Source organism: Bos taurus, chromosome 4 (assembly GCF_002263795.3).
Source record: "Bos taurus isolate L1 Dominette 01449 registration number 42190680 breed Hereford chromosome 4, ARS-UCD2.0, whole genome shotgun sequence".
Lineage (NCBI taxonomy): Eukaryota > Metazoa > Chordata > Mammalia > Artiodactyla > Bovidae > Bos > Bos taurus.
In genome coordinates, this window is record NC_037331.1 from 94,729,938 (window position 1) to 94,749,067 (window position 19,130).

At 43.9% G+C, this 19,130-nt stretch overlaps 1 long non-coding RNA gene across 31 annotated transcripts in view; it reads right to left on the reverse strand.

The window, feature by feature from the left end:
* LOC107131356 (uncharacterized) overlaps nucleotides 1-19,130 on the reverse strand; it is a 248,533-nt gene that overhangs the window by 128,444 nt on the left and 100,959 nt on the right. For 26 of the 31 annotated variants that reach the window (XR_009494353.1, XR_009494360.1, XR_009494356.1 and 23 more), the window contains 2 exons: nucleotides 7,124-7,194; nucleotides 4,096-4,151 (listed from right to left, as the gene is read on the reverse strand). The exons of 1 other annotated variant lie outside the window; for it this stretch is intronic. This is a non-coding gene — a long non-coding RNA (uncharacterized lncRNA). The remainder of the gene's footprint in view (nucleotides 1-4,095; nucleotides 4,152-7,123; nucleotides 7,195-19,130) is intronic. 4 more of the 31 variants (XR_009494350.1, XR_009494335.1, XR_009494337.1 and 1 more) reach the window with 1 other exon arrangement.

Genomic DNA, 19,130 nt, shown 5'->3' on the forward strand with positions numbered 1-19,130 from the left:
TTACAACGATTTAATCAAATAAATTAGTGAGTAAAAGAAGAAAGAATAAGTATATCTGAGGAACAGATGTTCAGGAAGGAGTTAGTGTCCCTTAATCAAGACTAAGAAGAAAACATCAGAAATTTTTACTATTGAGTGTGCTCTATTTACTTAATGGAAAAATGCTTTATAATTCATTTTAAAATCCCTTAGAAAGTAAAAAAAAGAATGGGAGGGAGGAAATCAAGATGAAATCCTAGACCATGGATTTTTTTCAAAGGATTTTGATAAATACACCTTAACATCTACTAGCTGTCAAAGTCTGCTTTATTCTCTTCTTATAGTACTTTCAAACCCTGCTGCTGCTGCTAAGTCGCTTCAGTCGTGTCCAATTCTGTGTGACCCCATAGACGGCAGCCCACCAGGGTCCCCCGTCCCTGGGATTCTCCAGGCAAGAACATTGGAGTGGGTTGCCATTTCCTTCTCCAATGCATGAAAGTGAAAAGTGAAAGTGAAGTCGCTCAGTCGTGTCTAACTCTTAGCGACCCCATGGACTGCAGCCTACAAGGCTCCTCCATCCATGGGATTTTCCAGGCAAGAGTACTGGAGTGGGGTGCCATTGCCTTCTCCTTTCAAACCCTAGATACTATAAAACAAAGCAATCTAAATTATGCTATATGGCATTTAAAATAATTGTAAAGTACAGGACAGAGTTAATCTGTAATACCTAAGAATTATAATATAATACAGTATAGTATAATATAATATAACATTTGGCTAAGTTTTGGCAAATATGCTATATTTATAATTATATGAAAAGGATTCATTAATGACTGAAATTAGAACATACTCAAAGAAGCAAATGAATGACTTTGGTTTGGCTTCTATAACAAAATATTTAGAAACTTCTATGACTACTCAAATGAGATCTTTTTAACTCAGAAAACTGGGACATTCTGTCTCATTCACTGCCTATAAACTTTAGAAATATTCCCCAAAGACAGGTGAATACTGGTTGATCTTAGGTTAAAAAAAAAACCATTTTGTACATTATAACCATTAAAATTTGTTGTACATACTAAGCAATCTTAGATGTATATAATTATGATTCCTTTATAAACAAACTGGCCTCTGAAATCAATAAGAATTTTGCTAGCATTGTTCAGAAATCAATATGATACCGTGACTAGAGGTTCAAACAGATAAGCAATAGATTTTAGCTTTCTGTTTTTCCAACACTAGACTTAAAACAAGAATGAAACGTATCTCTCCTCTAATAAATCAAGCAGAAAACATTTAAAATGAAATTCTTAACTACCTTGGAAGAGTGAATTGTCATTTCCAAATGTTCTGAATGGATCTGGGCTTGTTGGATGCTTCACTAAACTATCATTTTCTAGTCCCATTAAGAACACATGAAGGTATGGAATCACATTTTACCATGAAAACTTTTTCCCTCATTAATCATCAGCCCCTTGATTGGGTGGTATAGCATGAATGCACTTCAGTTTATTAGACGTTGAGCCAGAAATCCTAAGAATGCTTGAGAAGATTAAGTGATTAAAGTAGGTAACTTCAATGCATTCCAATATATTTACAAGCTTTCCTGTACACTATGAAAATTTAAGATCCTAAAAATGACAGTCTGATGGACTTGAGGATGGGAAAGCAACCCAGCACTGTATCTGGGCCAGCAAGTGTCCCTCCACAGCCCAGGACACCAGCCAAGACGGCAGGGCATAGGAGACCACTGTTAGTACAATTCTGTGATTCCTGGGTCATGCCAAGGCATAAGAATCATTATGTTTCTGGGAAATTGAATATGGGGATCTAAACAAACATGAAATTAATGAAAATATATGTGTTACTTTTAAAAGTTGTATTTACTATGCAAGATCAAACAGCACATAGATATCTATCTTATTTGAAATGGTAAAAAGAAGATTCTTGTCTACTGGTCAGGAGAGGAATGCCAAAGTTCGAACAGAAAGAAAGTTGAGGAGTGGATGGAGTGTGAGAAAACAAACAGAAGCAAAGCTCTAGACGAAGAACAGAGTTTTGCACATAAAGTTCAGGCAAGTTTTGGGGCAGTGGGAGTTTAGAGACAAAACAGATATGCACATTACCACAGAATGAGGACAAAAAGGCAGGAAAAAAGGTGCCCCTGCCAGAGCACGAGCTTGCTCTAGGTTTGTAAAGCACTACTGACCAGTAGGTTATGAAACCATTTGGTAGCTTATGCTGCTGCTGCTAAGTCACTTCAGTCGTGTCTGACTCTGCGTGACCCCATAGATGGCAGCCCACCAGGCTCCCCCGTCCCTGGGATTCTCCAGGCAAGAACACTGGAGTGGGTTGCCATTTTCCTTCTCCAATGCATGCAGGTGAAAAGTGAAAGTGAAGTCGCTCAGTCGTGTCCGACTCTTAGCGACCCCATGGACTGCTTATGAGGAACATTAAAATGAGAAAAAAGGAACAGTGGAAGACACAGCAGAGGAAGATAGAGGAAAATTCTATCACAACCCACATACTCGAAAGGTGTATCAGGAAACCACGCGTCCACATGGACAAGTGTGTGCACTGGGTCCCGATGTGACATGAATTTCTTCCCAGGGGTTCCCATAAAAAGGTTTGAGAACCATGACACATCAAGCATACCACCAGCGCCCACCTCTGTCGAGTTAGTAATACCATCTGTGACACCTCTCAACAGAAAAGCGATCTCTAAAGATAACATCCCCAAATCCAGAGTGTGAGCACGGCAAATCACAAAACAACAAGTATTTAAGTGAACCATGTAAACTGAGAAATACAAGTCCAGGGAAAGGAGGCCATCGAGAGAAATGTATGATGTGACCAAACCAGACTGTGGGGGCCCCTCCCAGAGCTCTTCTCCTCACCCTGAATAAAGAGGGAGGGATAGGAGCCGGGGGGAGACAGAAGAGCTGACGGTGAGAGGGAAGGGAGGATCCAGAGCATCCCTCTGGCCAGGAGACCCCGGTCTCCCTTCAGCGAGGTAAAGAAGGCAGGAACCAGTGCAGGTCCAGAGAGACAGAATGGGTGAGCAGAGAGACGACGTGTTCAACTTTGCCATCCTAAGGCCAAGCACAGTCCTTGGCACATAATCAATGTATGCTGAATGTGGCAGTAGGTTCTCAATAACACTGACAGTTTCATGATGTCAAGTTAGTACCTGGGCAGGGCCAACAGTGTGAAACTTCTTTTTCCAAGTAATCACTGGCATCATCAGAAAGTGTTGAGTTCTGTTTCTAATGCCATCCTCTCTGTCTTTACTAACTATCCACACCCCATGTCAGTGGCTAGCTTTGACGAAGCCATCTCCCCAAATGATAAGCTCTTCATGAATTTTAAAGACGTTTGTTTTGTTTCAAAAAAATTGAAACTGATCTGACACTTACAAGGTTATCATGAATGAGTGCTCAAAACCAAAAATGAATGCGGATTCAACTACTCAAGAGTGCTCAGAGATTAAGAAAGTAATTTTTTCAGGCTACTATAAGGGTTACACGGAGACCATGTCAGAACCTACCAATGATGTTCACACTTGCTTTAGGGGCAAAGGCCTTGTTTTGTCGGGTAGTCTCGGCTGTACGAGTTATTTGTTTAGGCTCAGGTGTGTCGTCGTCGTTGCTCAGTCACCAAGTCTGACTCTTTGCGACCCCGTGGACCGCAACACACAAAGCTTCCCTGTCCCTCACCAACTCCTGGAGTTTGCCCAAGTTCATGTCCATTGCATCAGTGCCCTAAGGCTCAGGTACACTTAAGAAACTTAATAGTAGCAAACACTATGTAGTTATTTACTGTGTGCCAGGGAACCCTCTAGAGACAATGTGTGCTCCGTCGTGTCTGACTCTGTGATTCCATGGACTGTAGCCCACTAGGCTCCTCTGTCCATGGAATTCTTCAGGCAAGAATACTGAAATCGGTTGCCATTTTCTACTCAAAGGGTTCTTCCTGACTCAGGGATTGAACCCGAGTCTCCTGCATTACAGGTGGGTTCTTTTCCGATGAGCCACCAGGGAAGCCCAGGTAACCACCTAAGGACATCACAAATATTAACTCTAAATAATGTGTACCAACCCCTGATAATTTAGTTACCTGTTCAGTGGTTTATTCTGTTCCATTAAAGGTACCTCTGTTTTTCCCATTTTCTCCTGCAAAAGATGAGGAAAATATTGTTAGTGAGTAGTCACAGAAGCATGTATTTTATATCATTGTTTGATATTTTCTGGACTTGAGAGTGCTAACAGGGCTTCATTAAACTTCAATGAATTACTTCACCTGCCTGACTCTACTGAGTTCCTAAATAAAACTATTAGGACAGTATCATTATATGTATTGGTAATAGGAGATTTGAAAAGAAAATACTAAAAAAGAAATCAACATGGCATAAAAAAAAAAGATGGATGCAAAGGGAGACAATGCAGGCTAAGATCCTCCTTGACTCTACATCCCCCTACATTTAATTTGTATTTTCAAACTCCTTTCCCTCTGAAATTCTCTTTTAGGTGGCGGCACTGGGTTAATTAAATAATTGCTGTACCAATGACAGAAACAATCGGTGAATACAGCTATTATAGATTTGACTGAACTGAACTGTACCAATGACAGAAATAATCGATGAATATAGCTATTATAGATTTACCTAAAAATGTTTAAATGATAATGGAAAAGCATTCATTACAAAAGAGGATGCTGCCTAGGAAAGACAGCAGTTAAGACAGTCTCCAACAGGTGACATTTACCTGGGGGAACTCACAGCTGTCTAGGTTCTGTCCCTCATCCTGCTGACTCCCAAAAGTCTAATCTCACTAAGGTTCTGGAAATGATCATGTTTTATCAATACTGATTCAATATAAACAAAGCTCACGAGAGACTAACATATAAGCCACGAAACCTAAGGATTCATTTCCAATTTAAAGTATGTCGCCAGACACCTGGACAGTTGCTCCATCCAGCATGACCAATGCATTCACATTTCTTTGGTCAACAGATGCTTCCTGAAATCCCAGGCAGAGACACCACACAGGCAGGTTAAAGAGCAGCCAAATGAACAGCAGACTGTTGCATGAGCATGTCAGAGCAATTGCAATCCAGATGCCAGTGGCTCCAGTATTCTCTCTCCAGACAAGTGTCCTCCTCTCTCCTCCACTACCACCATCCTAGTCCAAGCAGCTATCACCCTTTCCCTGGACAAACATGAAATGCTTCTTGCCGTTTTCCCAGCTTCCGCTTCCTCCTTTCCAATCCATTGTCCACCAAGTGTCCAGAGTAAACATTTAAAGATAGACAACAGACCATGGCTCAGCCCCAGTTCAACTCCTTTAATGCTCTGCCTGAGTCTAATGGAGGCACCTGAGAGCAGACGCTCAAGCCTTGCTCTGGCCCCGCTCACTCCTCCAGCCTGCTCCGTGCACACTGCCCTGTCACCCTCACACTTCAGCCACACTCAACTCCTACTCTCTTGAATGCACAGACCCCTCAGCACCTCAGAGATTTGCACGCCTCGTTTCCTCTGCCTGGAAACTAATACACACAAGCTGCACCTTCCCCACAAAGCACACACACGCCTAGCCATCTGCAGATCCAAGCTCATGTCACACGACCCCAGACTAAGACAAATTCCCTGATTTTCCCACAGCCTCTGATCGTCTCCTTTGTGGGTCTTACCACAGTTTATAATTGCAGATTATGTGATTATTCATGTTTATTTCTCTCACTAGACTGTAAGACACTCCATAAAGCTGAATACCGTGTTCACCTTATTAAGCGTGTTCCACAATAGTGGACACTCAAAAGATATTTTATTGAATGAATGATGGCTTTGGGCCATTAGAACCTGCTGCATCCATCGTCAAAACAGAGTTAATTCTGCCAGGCAGACCATATGGTTTTACTGAATGGACTCCATTCCCCCTGGTGTGCCCTCTGACCCTGGTGGGGAGGCGGGGGTGGCGTTCAATAATTAGACGCACACTGTTGAACTCACGTCTGTAACGTTACTGTTTCTGAAGACTCCGTAGCCAAAATAAATCTTAAGTTACCAAAAGAGAAATAGCACAAAGTTCAAGATACACTTGAGTAGCAACTCTGCAGAGAGGACTTGTGGCAGTGGATTACTAAGAAACACTATAAACAAAAAGGAAAACATAAACTGTGGCCAAACGAAGCCCTTGATGAGACAACACTGGAAAACAAATACACACACATGTACGTGCACACGCACCCAAAGCAGTGGTCCTCGAAGAGGGAGGCGTGAAAGGCTTTGAGTTTGCTGTGGGATGCTGCCACGACAGCAACAAGCGTGGAGCTCCCTGACGAAGGGACACCCTGCGCCCCCTCGATCCCCGGGGCCTGCCTCTGCACACAGGAGACCTGGTGTGTACTGTCGTCCTCCCATCGCCTTACAAACCAACCACTAATTGCCGTTCCCCAACTCACTGCATGTACTTCCCTGGTGGCTCAGACGGTAAAGCGTCTGCCTACAATGCGGGAGACCTGGGTTCAGTCCCTGGGTTGGGAAGATCTCCTGGAGGAGGAAATGGCAATCCACTCCAGTATTCTTGCCTGGAAAATGCCATAGATGGAGGAGCCTGGTAGGCTACAGTCCTTGGGGTCACAAAGAGTCGCACACGACTGAGTGACTTCACTTTCTTTTCACTAACTCACTGTGTAGAATCTTTTATATGGCTCATGGCTGTGGTTTACATTTTAAAGATGTTCTCCTAACATTTTAGTCCTCTTATGTAATGAGAGAGAGAGAGAGACCAAAAATGACAGGAAGAAGTCCCACAATGCCCTTGACTCTACATTCACATCTAGTCATGGGGCTAGAAAGGGCCAACTTCACTCATGCATTTAGCAAACAGCACACACCTGGAATAAACCAGGCATGGTCCCAGGTGCTGAGGACACAGTGAACAAGACTAAACCCCTACTGCTTAGGAGGAGGAGACAAACAATGAATGCATTTTAAGTACACCTATACTTTGGAGCCCTGAAGAAGTTAACAGCAACCCACTCGAGTATTCTTGCCTGGGAAATCCCACAGACAGAGGAGCGTGGCGGGCTACAGTCCCTGGGGTCACAAAAGAGTTGGACACAACGTAGCGACTTAGCAACATACCTTGGAGACGCTGCAGGTCTGGTTCCAGACCATCACTTCAATAAATCGAGTCACGTGCATTTTCTAGTTTCCTGGGGCATACAGAAGTTATTCTTACACTATACTATAGTCCATTAAGTATACAACAGCATAATGTCTAAAAAACACACATATTTTAATTTAAAAAGTCTTTATTGCTAAAAAATGCTAACTATCATCTGACAAAGCAGAGTTGCCACAAACTGTCAACTTGTAAAAGGACTCTATTTGCAAAGCACAATAAGGCAAAGTGCAATAAAATGAGGTATTCAAATAGGATACATCATGTGGGGGATATTAAATTTTAAACAGGGTGGACAAGGAAAGCCTCATTGAGAAACTGACATATGAGCAGAGACCTGAAGGAAGTCCAGAGAAGAGTCATGTAGATATCTTGGGAAGGACAGTTCCAGATGGAGGGTCAGCAAGTGCAAAGGCCCTGAGACAGAAGTGTGGCCTGTCTGATCTAGAGCATGCTTGGGAGACGGTAGTAGGATGCGGGGTCAGCAAGATACATAGGGACCTTGTTAGGTACCCAAAGGTCTTGGGCTTTTATTTGGAGAGCCCTGCAATGCAAGAGAGGTGCCTGGGGCAGAGACAAATATGATCTGGCTGCTGTGTTGAGAAAGGGCTGAAGCGACAGTAAGGGAGGAAGCAGCAAAGCCAGTTATCAGACTTTTGAAACAGTCTGGGCAAGAGATTACAGGGGCCTGGACTGGAGTGCAGTGGTGATGCATAGCAGGGCTTCTAGAAAGCTGATGGATTCTTCATGGGACTTTAAGAAAATGCCCTGGGATTAAATCTAACTCCCTTAATGGTTGATTTTAGCAATCTTAATATTTTTTTTAATCTCTAGAGTGGTTTTATTTGGTTTCAATTATTACTTTTCTAAAGAAAACTTAGCAGATTTTTAGCTATCAAGAAGTAACATATGATCATCACAGACAGTGAAAAAGATCAAACAGACAAAAAAAGTCAGCACATCACATTATAAACAAATGGAACATTTGCGTGCCTGTGATACTGGTCATCTTGGTAATTAGCACTTTTCCTTTGTGCTGAAAATAAAAGGCTTCTCTAAGTGAGGAGAAAGATCATTGAATACACGTGGCCATGGGAGTTAATGACTATTTAACACAAAGATTTTCTGCCTGAAGATCTGTTGATGTACAACAGGATAAACACCAAACACAAGCATTCTTCTGGAAACCAGGCTGAGGCCAAGATAGTCCGACCCTGACCGTGGACAGCTGTGCCAGTTTGAGTTTAGCCCAAAAGGAATGCTCAAGGAAGCTACATTTTTCTGCCCAGTGTTTTTCCCTGAGAAACCCAAGATGATAACATGATGTAACAAATGGACATGATGAATCCTAAAAACAACAAAAAAAGTAAAGTGTCCTTTTTATTTTCTGGTTTGGGGTTAATGGGGTAGGGGCAGATCACAGCACATAACTGTCATCATGGAAACCATCCCACTCTAGAGCAGGGAAGCAACTCTTCACTTGCTATACAAGCCACGGGCCACGTCATCTGCGCAGTAAACAGAGTCCCTTCCTCCCCTGGACAGGACGCTGCTGTTTAGTCAACGGTGACAAACAAAACTAAACTTTAATTCTCAGTGTTTAATACTTTTGGGGGATATGCCTTATTTGTTCAGCTTTCCTCGAAGTGGGCTAAGACAGGTAAACTGCTTATGGTGAATCAGGTACTGTCTTCACCCACTAGTACCCTTTTTCAAATTTCAGCATGCACAGGAGTTGCGGGGGGTCTGTTAAAAGGCAGATTCCAATTCAGAAGTGCTGGGCTGAGGCCTGAGACTGTGCATTTCTAGGAGGCTTTCTGGAGATGCTGACGCCGCTGGTCTGTGGACCACCACTGGAGTACACAGTGGGAGGGTATTTATTATTCTCCCTCCTGCCCCTCCCTGGTGGCTCAGACAGTGAAGAATCTGCCCACAATGCAGGAGCCATGGGTTCGATCCCTGGGTCGGGAAGATCTCCTGGAGAAGGAAATGGCAACCCACTCCAGTATTCTTGCCTGGAGAATCCCAGAGACGGAGGAATCTGACGGGCTTATAGTCCGTGGGGTTGCAAAGAGTTGGAAATGACTGAGCGACTAACACACTCCTGCCTCTCTCCCTACTATGCCCTTTGTAAGTACCACTGATAAGAGACTGAAACCACTTCACTGAAGACTAATTGTTTTATTACTCATTAAGACTTTGCCTTCCATGGTGTAGGACAATTAAATCTCGGCAGTAAGCAAACAGTCTCTGCTGGGGCATCCTTAGCTAGCTGACTGGGTCTCAGCCTCCTAGCTGAGTGACCACACAAGGTTCTCTTTTGATTCTTCTTCTTCTTCGGTCATCCTCTCTCTACATGGATGAGGACCACGTGGAGGCCTCTTTGTGGAGGTCCTCCACAAGACTGTGGCTGCAGGCAAGCTCCCAGCTTTAGCACTAGGTGATGGTGTGGAAAGACCAAAACTACTGGACTTTTCCATCTCATCCTTTCTTTGTAAAGAGGCTAATCCACAGACACCACGGCACTGGCTTGGAAAGCACAGAATTTTTATCAAGGGGTGAGAATGGATGATTAATGACTAGTTACAGGTACTGAGGAGAAGGCAATGGCACCCCACTCCAGTACTCTTGCCTGGAAAATCCCATGGATGGAGGAGCCTGGTGGGCTGCAGTCCATGGGGTCGCTAAGAGTCGGACACGACTGAGCGACTTCACTTTCACTTTTCACTTTCATTCACTGGAGAAGGAAATGGCAACCCACTCCAGTGTTCTTGCCTGGAGAATCCCAGGGACGGGGGAGCCTGGTGAGCTTCCGTCTGTGGGGTCGCACAGAGTCGGACACGACTGAAGCGACTTAGCAGCAGCAACAGGTACCGACATCGACACTACTGGCTTCCACTGACAAACAGGCTTTGAGAATCCCTCTTGAGGACCCACCCAAACCCTGCACTTTCAGACAGAGGGGTCTCCTATTACATACATGGCCAAAACTCTCATTTGGAACATAACTGGTATTTTCTAATTGCAGATACTTTATGTGAAAATATAACCTGAGCTTTAACATGTCTGTCTCAACCCTTAACTTCTGAACTACTTAAGTTCAATCCTAATTAACTGTATTAACATTTCACAGGTATATATTTCTGTGTGTCTGAAGTGTAAGATAAACAGTTATCTTACACTTATAATAGTTATAAGACTGTAAAGAAAGATACTCTTCCTCGAGGACAAGGATTCCCAGTAGTATATTTGAAACAAAAACCTACTTTCTATCTCTCTAAAGCCCTAAGCTGACCAAAAGGAGATGGTATATGGTGGGGAGGAAGAGCAGGGAAGACACTGGACTAATATCACGGACTGCTTCTTGCCCTCTGAGATCCTGTGAAACCTCTGGGAGGAACCCGGCAGAAAGGAGGCCGATAGATGAGAGGGTGCGGTGCCCGCAGCTCTTTGGAGGTTTGTGAGATCAAGCCAGGAGATCCCAATATATTGTTTGTAAAACTCTGAAAGGACCAACTGGAATCACTGGTTCTATTAAGGAAACAAACTACTAACCAACACCTATTAAGAAGGACAAAGGTACACAGAGCCTGCGACAAGATTTAAAGGAGCAAAACACCCCTCGCACAGCAAGGCAGATGGCAGAGCAAGGGCAGGCTCATTCAAGCTGCTCCTGCAGCTTGAACCCAAAGGTAAAATGGAACAGACAGACAGACTCGGCACAAAACGAGGAAACAGTTTCTAACAAAATATACTTCTCAGACACAGAACTTTTATTTTCTCTGCCACGAAGTGAGCTCTCATCACTTCTGAGATAGCCTCATGCTGCCCCGCCCCCCGCTCCTCCCGGGGATCAAACACTGCAGCCCAAGCATGGTTTTGTACCAGACACGGGATGCTTTTTCATTTCTAGCCTGCCCTTCAGACTTGAAATCTCCGTTTCCACATAAGCTCCTCTGTGAATCTTGTGCTGTCTCTCTTCCTCCCAAAAGGTGGGAGAGCCTGCTCCTCATCAAAGTAACTTCACGCACCTCTTCCTGTCCTCACCCCGCTGTTCGTACTTCTAGACTGGGAAGCCTTTGAGGGCAGGACTATGGGCACTCATCTGTGCATCTGGAGTGCCTGCCGAGGTGACCTGGACACAGCAGGCATCAGTGGAGCGGTGAAGGAAAGAAGAGGAGAGAAAGAAACTGAAGAGAGAGAAGACGATACCTTGGTGATATCTTACGCACACTGCAGAAGGAATTCTGACACTGGGAGAGAATTAGTTTGAATGAACCTTTTCTACAGAGAAAGACACAAACTACTGTGCATTCATTAAGGTTTACCATTTTAGGTATTTAGGTCCTTATTGGATTTGTTACATTATTACTTCTGTTTTATGTTTTGGTTTTTTGGCTGGGAGGGCTCCTTGACCAGGGATTGAACCTGCACTCCTTGCATTGGAAGATGAAGTCTTTCTCATTGGACTGCCAGGGAAATCCCTTTAGGTGTGTTTTGACCTAATTATTGTTAGTCGCTGTTTTAGCAGCAATAGTCCCAGTATTTAACTTTTACTTTGCATCTAAGTAAATATATTTACATATGCTATTTAATAATACAAATAATTTCCCCCAAAGTTTGCATATAAAAAAAAAAACAAAAAAACAATCTTTCATGGTTACTGGGAAGCCTGCAAAAAATGTGCCCATGTCATTTTCCTCAAGTGTGGAATAAGTGCATCACAAAAGCAAGTACAGGACCACTACTGCAAGACTCTGTAAGCCTTTATGGCAGAGCTCTGCTCACCAGAAAGAGAACTCCCTCTCCCAACTTTTCCTAATTCATGCAAGCCTTTACCATTAGTTCTCAGTAAAGAGTCTACACCCAAGTTAATCTGCTCTTTACCCTGCTACTGGCGAATTCTCAAAACAAGACAATTCTGTGCTCTGTGGTCAGCATGAAAGGACATCTCAGGGGAGTGACAGGCAGATGAATACATCTGGGAACTACAGCACCATTGCTAATGACCATAATTTCTCTTTGGGAGGAGTTCTGTAAACCACATTAGCACCTTTCCCAAAGAACAGACGGCACAGGTGAACCCACACCTGAAACCATGCATCAGCCTGACATCCCCTCCCCCCACAGACGCCTATGAACACATTCCCACCCTTGCCTCCCTCACGGCTTCCCTTACCCCCACCTTCTTCTCCCCTGTGCTGCAGCCCTGGGTGGAAACAGGACAGGTCTGGGCTCTGCGGATATCTACCCAGCCAAATGCAGCTGCTATGGGACAACTGACCAGCCTCTGACCCAGAGGCCTGGCCGCCTTGCAGTGGGTGGTGCAGTATTTGCATATGAACTGCTGTCCCCTTTCCTTTTATAGAAGGAAGTGCAGAGGACTTCTCCGTGAGATAGGAGACAGCCAGCAGGAGAGCCTGTGATACGCCCCACTGCAAAGGCAGGAAGCCTCTCTTCCTGGTTACAAGAACCAACAGTAAATTCTGGGACATTTCCAGGGCCTTGCCCCATACCCTGAAACTCAGGATCCATGCAGGGAGCCCTAAGGTCCATCATCTTACACTGCATGCTCACTGCCTGGGCTTGGGAGAAATCTGTACAAGTGCAGTATCAAAGGGCAGATAAAGAGCCAAACGTTAGAGAACAAGCAAGCAGGGAGGGGGGAGTGGAAGTTCCCTGGAGTCAGAGAAAGGAGAGAGGAAGAAAAGCAATTTTTGAAAATAAAAAGATTTCTTTCTCTAGAATTGAGAATGAAAAGCAATGACTAGAAATCACTGGTGAGCAGAGGGAGAAGGGTGACACCATGGTCCCCAGCCAGACCAGAGTTCACATAAGCCTGGGTGTGTGCTTGCTTCCATCCCCGCCTACCCACGGTTCCCGGGGCAAACAAATTCTTGGCTGAGCAGGTATGTGTGGGAGGCCTGATTTATTTTCCAACCAGCAGAACTTTGCCCAGAACTACTTAATCAGAAATTTTCAAGGTCATACATTCAAATATGACGTTACTGCCTCACAAAACAGCTCCAGGGTCTGTGGGGTAGGAGGGTGGGGAGTGTGAGGAGGGGAAAGAAGGAAGTGACCATCCTCGCTTGAACTATCTTCTGACCACTCTTCCTGTATGTCCCCTACACTTTCTCAGAAAATCAACACATCGCAAAAACACAGAGCTAAAAGAAATAATAGCTAACTTTAACAGATGGCAGGCACAATTCTAAATGCTCTGTATATATTAACTTCTCTGACCCTCAACAGTTCTTTGAGGGGGGCACTATTACCATTACCCTACCTGTTTGTAGATGCATCGAGAGGGTAAGTGACCTGCCCAATGACCAACAGCACGGTGCCCTGTGCACCTCCCCTAGGCGATACTACCTCTCTAGCCCCTCGAAAAGGTAAAATTACAAGAGCTCTTTTCCATTGTGGGATATCTAGCCAATTTTTCCTCTGCAGTAGGGTTTCTTAAAGCTACTTTCCTGGGAGGAATATTATCAGAGCCAGTCCCCACCTTTAACCCTGCCGCTCAAAAAGCCATATAAGCTGGAAAAATCCCAAGGCTCAAACCACAATTCCCCTCATGGGCTGCCTGATTAGAAGCAGTTGGAAGTAAAGCTTTGATCCCTGTTAAAATGTAAAAGTTCTGGGAGGTGTACTCTTTATGCTGTTATCAGTTTGTAGTGAAAGTTGTGGTGTTATCTTTTCAATGGTAAGTTTAATGATAAGAACTTCAGGTGGTTTCCAGGCATCTCGTTCACCTGTCCTGTGTGGACTTCTTCTCTGCGGGGTACCTAGGACTCTCTAGGACTTCGCACATAAACAGGTGCTTAATATACCAGTATGGGTGAACAAGTGAATGGCTGAATGGCCATAACTCTTGCAGAGGTCAGGCTCAGCACACATTTATGAAGCAGGTAGGTCTTCAAGTGGCCGCCAAGTTGGGCAAAAGTATCCCTGGAAAGGGGTGGGTATGTGTGGGTGTGTGGGGGTGTGTGTGTGGGCACGCACACACTAGGTTGCTAAGTCGTGTCCCAATCTGTGACCCCATAGACCGCAGCCTGCCAGGCTCCTTTGTCCATGGGGATTCTCCAGGCAAGAATACTGGAGTGGGTGGCCATTTCCCCCTCTAGGGATCAAACCTGCATCTCTTGTATCTCCTGCATTGATAGGCGGATTCTTTACCACTGAGCCACCTAGGAAGCCTGAAAAGATCCACAGAACAAGAAAATCCCTGTCTCACGGTAATGACTTTGAAAGAAATTCCAGGCATATTTAAGTATGAAAAGGATCCTAACTTTGAATTTATTAAGAATGGATTCTACTTTTAAATGTATATAGAGTTAATTTGTTAATGAAGAAGGTAATCTAAGAGGGCAGTGATATCAACATGACTTTCCTTCTCCCTAATGTTCTCATACCCAAGTCCTGTATGTCCTCCACAGTTATTTTCTCTCCCAGGGACCCTTCCCTGGTTTCCTGGGACCCTTCCCTGCAAAGAAGAGAACTGGTTCCCCACTTTGTACTCAAAGTTACTTTGCTCTTTGTGCACATAAACACATTTTATGAATGGTATTTTTTTTTTTTCTCATCGGCATTACCTGGCTGTCTCCAACTATCTCTGTATTCCAGAGAACAAAACATTTTTCCTAACATAAATCAGCTCCCAGTCAATACAGACTAATGTTTTTGAAAAGACTCCTATGAAAGTGCTCCAAGGATACACCACCATCTGTTTCTAATGTTCAAATATAATTTGGATAGTTTAGAAGCTATAATTTAAAAAAAAGACACCGCAATCACTGCACATTCACAGGGTCATGTGCCAAAGACCCTGTGTGAACATCCAGGCGGTCCCTGCAGCAGGCTCCCCTGGAACCACCACGCGCACACGTGGACGTCCTGTAAGTGCGACACCGGAAAGGGAAGTTGTAGCTCCGCTCTGATCGTGTGAAAAATAACATGTGCACAGTCTGCTCTCAAGAGGTTGCTCAAGCAAGTACATGAACAGAGACCGCACCCCAGCGTCGGCTGCCATTAACTGCGGGTGAGGCACAGGGGGCATCTGTACGGCCTTGCTTTCATCACAGTAGAAAGTCCTCTGTGATAATACCCTGCTTGAGAGAGGGTAAATATTTATTCTAAGAATTAGATGCTTCCTGTATGACTTTAGATTTATGATAAGGCATGTGAGCAATTGTTTCCATAAGTTTAGTTTCAGGGTTTTGAAACAAATATTCCCTACCTTAGACTGACTGAACCAAAAAACATCCTGGGATCCCAAGGCAAGTTATTTAAAAACAAAACCAAAGCAAAAAACCCTTGTTACAATTTGGAAGTAATCATCTATATGAACAGATTTTTTAAAAATATTATGCATTTAAAGCAAAGTATACAACTTTATTTAACACAGCTGATAATGTGAATATAGCCATTATAGTTATCATCAACCTGATTTAAAGTTTTTCATTATATCTTAAGGATGTCATTGTTCTTAGTGACTCTTCAATAAACATTATAAATGTAAACTCAAAAAAAAGTTAAAGTACAAGTAAATGTCACTCTGTTTTATATGATAGTTCCATATCATTTGATGAAAGGATTCTCTGCCTCCACAAAAGTTTAAAAACTTCTGTTAGTTTTTCTCAAATCCCAGTCTATAGAGCGGCTGCAGAAGACCTGGATGAGCTTTTTTAACACACAGTTTTTCCTGGGCTCTTTCCTCGGCAATGCCCTTCCAGTAGGTATGGAGTGAGGGTGAGAATATGCCAAGGGGTAGGGAGGGGCAGGGGAGGGAGAGAAGACGAAAAGGACAGTGACAGTGGCCCAGGCATGTCCGTGTCCGACTCTGCCACCCCGTGGATGTAGCCCGCCAGGCTCCTGTGTCCACGGAATTCTCCAGGCCAGAATACCGGAGTGGGTTGCCATTCCTTTCTCCAGGGGATCTTCTCAGCCCAGGGATTGAACCCAGGTCTCCCGCATCACAGGTGGATTCTTTACCACCTAAACCACCAGGGAAGGAAACCACTGATCTAATCAACACGCAACTGTCTTCACAGGATTTTTGGTCAAACGCTTTGGTAAAATCAAGGCAAAATATGTCAACAACATACCCTTAACATGTGAACTCTTAAAAGTTTTTATTATTTGTCCTTCATGAACTCGCACTGGACCTACTAAAATCATTTACTTTCTATAAAGTTCACAAATATCTATTTGACTGTATGATTTGTTGGTGATCAATAGCCAGAGCATTTGTTTGGCTTCCAGAACATCTTGCTTTATTTAAAATTTGGACAAAGGTTGTTTTGCTCCTGTCTTCAACCCCCTTTTAAATTCTGTATGATTTTTCAACATTTAGTCAACACTGGGGTCTTTTGAGATACTTGCCAGCTCCATGCAGCACCATTAATTTGTAACAGTCATCACTGGGCTATCTCCCCCAACACTGAACTACACTTCTCAGGACACTGCTGCAGTTCTGTACTCTTTACAATTTCTAAACCATTGTTCTTGCTGGAAAAGACTGGAAGTCAAACAGCAGCTGAGTAGGATCACAGATTTCTTACACAGGAGGATATTTTGGAATGCAACTACTCTAATGATTTTTTTTAAGATAAGGGAAAGGCATGTAAGAAACATACTCAACATACTCAGTGAAATAGTCACTGGCCAAGTGAGAACTCAGCACACACCTTCCACAGTTTAGTAATCAAAGACCTAGCTTCACACTCAGATTATTTCACTCACTAGCTGCAGGCGTCTTAGTCAAACCCCATAAGCCACAAATTACTCAGATGTGAAAATGGTAATACATCTTTCAGGGTTGTTAGGTTAATTAAAGCAAAGATACTTAATGGTCTCCTAGAAAAGGATCTGACCCCAAGTAAGTACACGATAAACATTAGCAGTAGTTGTAAACAGACTCTGGGGTTGGGGGGCTAGAGTTTGAGAAAAGAGAGTTCTCCAGCTATGGGGTAGACTACCCTGGAATCTTCGTGCTTTTAAAGTGGAGACACAAGGAAGTAAGTGCAAGATGATTCCCCAGTGCTGTAGGTGGGCTTGGGAAAGGGAGTTACTCAACTGTTGGGGATGACTTCTCTAAAAGCGGGAGGGGAAAGGGTCCCACGAAAGGCAGCGCCCTGACCCATTCACACGCCCACAACCTTCACACCGGTATCTCTGGGGAATTCTAGCACCCTGGTTTCCTATTTAGACAGTAAAAGACATGGAGAGCATCTGAAGGTGGGGGAAAGAAAGGAGACTGGCCAGAAGAGACAGCCCCTTCCCGGCCACAGGTCAGTGGCACCTCAATACTAGTAAGATGTATCAGCCACCTGCCAATTCCAAAGAAGTGCCTGTCTTCAACCGCAATTTCTGCTACACATATTTCTATATAGAGATTTCTCATCTACTGTATAGCTCTAGAATAGGTGGGTTTAGCATCCTCTTCTGTACCCCCACAGCCAGTTCAGTGCCCCTTCCAGCTCCTGCTGGTTCTCCCTGGAGTGGCAGAGCTAAGCAGGGGGTGAGGAAAAGAGAGGGGTGAAGCAGGCACCTTAGCTGTGCTCAGATCACTCTTAACACCTGCCTGAGGAGGCTTTGCACAGCGGCCCTTGCTGAAGACTCTGATAATCGTTTAAAAGTTTGTGGGTACTGGCAGCTTGCCACCTTGTGAAGATTTTCAAAGTATGAGTGGAGAGTATGAAATGATTCCATAACTTACTGACTCACTAGTCTGAGAGGTCTACTTCTGTGCCAGCTGGGATCACTAATGCTAACTTGAGTGTAGACTGCAGATGAAGGTCCACACTTGAATTCAGATGATACGAAGCCCAACAAGCACACCACCACTTGATCTGGGGATGGCGTAGGGCAGGGTCGGGGATGGAGGGCTCTAGCATGACTTGCGTCTTTTATTCCCTACTTGATAACATCTAGAAAAATCTGTTTCCAAAAAGGACTAGGGAGCTATTCTGCATTATCTTGGATTATTTCATCATTAATCTTCTTGCTGACACATCTTTAGGGACAGTTACCAAGTTAATTTCTCCTTCTCCACTTCCATGGGAAATATACCCAATACGGTGCTATAGACTACTGAAGTTCAAGTACTAGTGAAGTTGCTGCCAAGCTATTTAATCATTTCCAACATTGCTGGTGGCAGCTACCACATTTGAACCAAAAGGAATAGGCCAACTGAGAACACACACAGCCGTTTGGCAAGTTTCTGAGAAAACTACTTACGGGGATATCCATCTCCAATCTCAGTCTCTGACCAGGAAGTTCCACTGCACAACAACAGTTTTTGAAAAGACACACCTTTAAAAATATTTATTTGCCTCTCTAGCCTTCAGCTCCACCCATTCAAGCCCTATCCATTCTTTTACGTTCCACATAATTGCCACTTTTTGCATTGAAACTCTTCATAAACCAAGTCCATTCTTCTCTGGAATAAAGAAGTGATCTCCCATGGCACTCTGTCTCTGCTGTCCCAAGAGCACCATCATTTTCTACCTTGTATGGCTTTATTTCTCCCTTAAGCAACATGGACACAGGATCTGTGAGGTCCTGACTTTTTTCTAGAGCCCAGCATCTTGCACACATACCACGCATCTGTGCGTGCATGTGTACATGTCCTGGGAGGACACACAGACACGCACCAAGATTTCCTGAGCAGCTACTACATCCCAGGCACTATGCCTACCCACACTGTTGACTTTTATCTTGACAGCATCTCTATTAAGAAGTCATTCTCAATGCCAGTTTACAGATGAGAAATTCAGAGAGGTTAAAATCACAGAGCTGAGTTCCAAATCCAGGTCTGACTATTTCTAAGAGCCCATACATGCATAAAGTTAATATCCAACAAACATTCAATACATCACTTAATGAAAAGCATTTCTATGGAGGGTATCGTGCTGAGAACTACTAGAAATCAAGATGCTTTAGGTTCAACAACTGTTAAGTAAT